The sequence below is a fragment of the Lampris incognitus genome, chromosome 5 (genome assembly GCF_029633865.1).
Source record: "Lampris incognitus isolate fLamInc1 chromosome 5, fLamInc1.hap2, whole genome shotgun sequence".
Lineage (NCBI taxonomy): Eukaryota > Metazoa > Chordata > Actinopteri > Lampriformes > Lampridae > Lampris > Lampris incognitus.
The window spans coordinates 9,936,360-9,941,813 of NC_079215.1; positions in this window are offsets into that span (position 1 = coordinate 9,936,360).

The window sequence follows — 5,454 nt, forward strand, 5'->3', positions numbered from 1 at the left end:
TTTGCCATCATGCTGAGAGCATGTAGTGTATGTGTGCCTCAGATCATCAAGAGCAAGTGAATAATGTGTATATATACTAGTTTTTGGATGTAATGTGAACGTTAAAGTCTTCTGAGTCTGTAAACTGTTACCTATGAATAAACTTGGCCTGGGGCAGCACAGCCTGTGGGTCTGCTAGAGCAACAGGCAACGTACATAAGCTCATGTGCACGCTTTAGTAGGACACTCCCACAGCACACTGACCTCGGTCCCACACCTTCTTCTCTTACCGTGGAATGCAAACCTCGTTCCCACCCAGATAGCAAAACCGCTGTGGCCCGGGCCCGTCCCACACCCGACACTTTCACCCGGCCCACATACCACGTGGAATGGTGGCACCTGGGCGGTCCACTCCTGCTGGGTTATCGCCTTTTCCCGGACTCAACGCCGGGTTAATTATAATGGGAATGCCTGTAAGAAGCCTTGCTCATTTCCTTGATTGTTGCTGAGCGGGCCCCTCATAAACCAACCCGCTTCCTTCAGGGATTCAGCGCCATAACTTAAAGAGGTTATCTCCTTACAGTCCAGAAATCCTCAACTTTTTATTATGTCATATGGGAACGCCCCTGGACCCGGAACTCAAAATCCAGGCAGCTTCCTTGAGAGAGTCAGAAACACAAATAGCATCACATGTCCTTCTTACTCTGCTGCTGACCTGTAACTGACCTACTTTTCCTATGCTGCAATTTGTGTTGCAATTTGTGTTGTAATAAGTGTATGTATGTATGTATGTATGTATGTATGTATGTATGTATGTATGTATGTATGTATGTATGTATGTATGTATGTATGTATGTATGTATGTATGTACCACAAACAGCAGCTCACAAGTCCACCATGATTAAAAGCTATACAGACATTTGTTCCAATGTTTCCAGAAACCAGAGGAGGACCTGGCGTCACTTTGTGTAGGCTCCGTTAACAGCATTATAATTACAATTCTCAGAATCAATTAATCGACACACAAATTTGTACATAAAATCCCTAAACACAGCATGAAAAGTGGGAACATTGCTAGTCACAAACATGTGACTTGCACTTGTCCATCTTGGAAGCTTGAGCAAGCTCCTAAATGCATCGTTATATGCTACCTGCAGCTTTTTCCTGTTTGCTTGGCTACAATTGCACCACAATGATCACTAATATGTATTCATGTCCACCTTTGCGCTTGTCTAAATGGAGAAAGTCAGTGGATACAAGTTGGAATGGCTGAGTTGTGACAGTGGAGGTGAGTGGAGCTCTTGTTTCTCTGCAGGGCCTGTTCTGTTTGAGGCAGGCGTAGCACTGAGTGGCATAGTGCTCGATCGCTCGCTCGCTGCACGTGTGGCCAGAAGAAGCGGTCCCGAACGAGTGACGTTGTGCGTTCCACACCTTGGTGTCCCATTTTCGTCGTGGCGTTGTCTCAGAACTGTTGTCTTGTGTACTGCGGGTAGAACAAGTTGTGCTCTAGCTGCAGCCTTTCGGTGAAGTACCCCATCTCCACCGAGGCTGAGTTTTCCCCGGTCACGGAGTAAAGACTTGCTCTGTGCACCTAAGGATTTTAGCGGCCGTCCCTCAGGCCCTTTATTTGACAGTTCGCAGGCTATGATAGGGCCAATGTTATGCTCATCTCTCTGAGCTTTGCAGACAGCTGCTCTTGAAAAGGGGCGTCGACGCGCCCTCGTCTGTCTCAGCACAACCGACAGCCGTCACGGACCGTGCTGTGAGTGGGACTTCTGTGTCCACAGCTTGTACTGTAGCTAGCATGGAAGGAGAGGACATGTCTTCTGTGCATTCGTCCATCATCGTTTCTATGTCACAGGGCATCCGTGAAAGGCCGTCAGCATCAGAATTCTCTTTGCCGGGGCGACATTTGATAGCTAGGTGGAAGTCTGCTAATTCCACAACCCACCTATGCCCTAAAGGAGCTGGGCCTGGGAGTAGGAACGCTGTGTACGCCGGCCTGATTAGGATGGCCTGGGAGTAGGAACGCTGTGTACGCCAGCCTGATTAGGATGGCCTGGGAGTAGGAACGCTGTGTACGCCGGCCTGATTAGGATGGCCTGGGAGTAGGAACGCTGTGTACGCCGGCCTGATTAGGATGGCCTGGGAGTAGGAACGCTGTGTACGCCAGCCTGATTAGGATGGCCTGGGAGTAGGAACGCTGTGTACGCCAGCCTGATTAGGATGGCCTGGGAGTAGGAACGCTGTGTACGCCGGCCTGATTAGGATGGCCTGGGAGTAGGAACGCTGTGTACGCCGGCCTGATTAGGATGGCCTGGGAGTAGGAACGCTGTGTACGCCGGCCTGATTAGGATGGCCTGGGAGTAGGAACGCTGTGTACGCCGGCCTGATTAGGACGGCCTGGGAGTAGGAACGCTGTGTACGCCGGCCTGATTAGGATGGCCTGGGAGTAGGAACGCTGTGTACGCCGGCCTGATTAGGATGGCCTGGGAGTAGGAACGCTGTGTACGCCGGCCTGATTAGGACGGCCTTGAAGCAGGAGCGCCATGCACAAAAACCTGATTAGGACACGCGCTACACATGCAAAACAACACGAGGAAAACACGATCGACAGTGACAAAGCATTACCTTTTAACTATTCTGTTGTGTGCCAAATAAAACATCACGAACCAGCAAGAAGTCGTCTGACTTCTTATTTGCCTATGTCGACCTGAATCAAAGAACCGGGCGAGCCTTTTGCAAAAAGATAAGACTCAACAGCCCGGTTGCGTTGAGTTTGGCCGTTGACAACACATAGGTAAGTGGATTGTCGTGTGTGCATATGGTGCAAGATGAGCCAGTTAGGTGATCTCGAAACCTTTCAGTAACGGCCCACTTCAAGGCTAGAAATTCAAGTTTCCCTGAATGAGGATGGTAATGTTTTTCAGCTTTGGTCCGTGTGCGAGATGCATAGGCTGTTACACGGAGCTTCCCCTCCTGTTCTTGATACAGCGCTGCACCTATAGGCCTTGGTGGGAAGCATCTGTGTGCACGATGAACGATCTGTTGAAGTCTGGGAATCCCCAATATAGGCGGCTCAACCAGACGGTCAATCAATCTTTCCAGTATGTGTTGGTGTTTGTCAGTCCATGTAATCAGCTTTTGTGACGGTGTCCCTTTGTCCTTTCCCTTTACTCTTCTTGTCCTTGTGTTACTGTCCTTCCGTTTATCTGATCCAGGGTCCAGTTCGGTCAGGGCATAAAGAGGTCCAGCGATGCGGGAGAAGTCCCTAATGTACTGTCGGTAGTAGCTCGGTAGCCCCATGACTGCCCTCAGCTCTCCCACAGTCCGTGGCCTCTTCTCCTTTAAAGCTCTCACCGCAAGAGTGTCAGCAGGGGTCCATTTTACTGCCCTCAGCAGACACGATGCGCCCTAACCTCGTGCTTGAACCCTTCACACTTGCTGGGTTTCAGCTTTATTCCGTGCTGCCGTAGCCGCTGTAACACTGTCCTCACATCCTCCGCATGATCCTCGAAGGATCTACTGAAGGCCAGCGTGTCATCCAAGTATGGAATGCAGATCTCGTCCCTCGACCCTTCCAGACATTCGTCCATGCAGTGCTGGAAGGCAGCTGGAGCGTTCATCAAGCCAAAGGGGATTCGGATCCATTCATACAGACCCCACGGTGTTACGAAAGCGGTGACAGGTCTGCTCTCCTTCGCTATTAAGCCCTGATGATGTGGTCGGTATAAAGTGGTGTACAATAAGCTCTGAACAGAGACATCTTCACACTAACTGAACACACACCAAACTTGCATGAGAGCGTGTTTGCTTGTGCATACATCGTGCAGCATTGCCTATAAATATCATCACCGTCTGTAATTTGTTCAGTAATATAATGTCCAAGATATTTCACCTTATTACATACCCCAAGATTATTATCAGACAATTTAAATTCAGGAAGTTTTAGATGATTGACCTCTTCGGTTCTGCAGATCATGACAACACTCTTACTAGCATGGTATTTGATGTCATCCTCCACACCAGGAGCTGCTGGAGACCAGCGCTACAGGGACTAAGGATGCCAAGGTCATCTGCATACGTAATATGGTTCACCAAGGTATTACCCATCATGCACCAAGTGTTACAGGCTTTCAAATACTTGGACGAATCATCAATATATAGATTGTAGAGAACTGGAGACAGAATTCCCCCTTGTCTGACACCATTGCTGACCCCAAATGGGGCTGAAACGCTATTGCCCCATTTTACTTGCATAGTCTGGTGGGCATACCGATAAGCCAGGATTCTCACAATTTATTTAGGCACCCCTCTTTGATTCAATTTAACAAACAACTTTCTGTGATTAACATGATCAAGAGCTTTAGGAGCATCAATAAAACACATAAGAACCGGTGAGTTTTGGCCTCTATATGTGTTAATAATTTCCTTTAAGGCATATATACATAAGTCAGTGGCATGTTTAGCTTTAAAACCAAACTGGTTATCCGTGGAGTTGATAAATTCATGCACTCAATCCAGCAGGATTCGTTCTAGGACGTTTGACAGTATGCTGGCTAGAGCTATAGGCCTGTAGTTCTCTAGGCTGCATACTTTACCAGCTTTGTCCTTAATGACTGACACTAACAGAACAGACAACACTGAGTCTGGGAACAAGCCATGGACCATAAAGCCAGTAAAACAAATAGCAAGGAGAGGAGCTATCCTCGGACTGGCATATTTAAGGTGTTCAGCAGTAACATGATTTATACCACTTGTTAACAGACAGCTTGTGTATAGCTTGGTACACCTCGTGTGACACGATCACCGTTGAACCACCACTCTCAGTATTGCCCACCTTATACAGATCACTTTGGACACAGTTGAATATGGTGCTATGTCGCTGTCGCCGTAACCCAGCTGTATCGTCTGCACCGGGGATACCATCAACAGTGCATGGTAGAGATGTTCTACAGTTGTTGAAAACTCTCACTTCTTTCCAAAAATTAGCAGGATTATTTCCTAGCAGCTTCTTAGCCATGGAGTCTGCCCTCATGGCTTGCTCGTTTTTACAGATGAAGCCAACGCCGTACTTGTATCTTGCATTAGTGAGCTTCTTGTGTTCAAGCTCAGGCTCTTGTCTGGGTCTGCCTGCCATAGCCCACGATTTAAAGGCTTCACGGGCTTCTTCATGATACTCAGCTACATACTTGTCCCAACCAGGCCTGACGTTATGTGTCTTATTTTTATACTTGCAGTAGGGCTTGGTACAATTTACAAGGCACAATTTAGTACGGCTGATTCACCTGACCTACATGTCTTGTGATGGCCTGGCGGCCTGTCCAGGGTGTCTTCCCGCCTGCTGCCCAATGACTGCTGGGATAGGCTCCAGCATCCCCGCGACCCTGAGAGCAGGATAAGCGGTTTGGATAATGGATGGATGGATGATGGATAGTAGGGCTTACTACCTTCATACAGAGCACTAACAGTGTC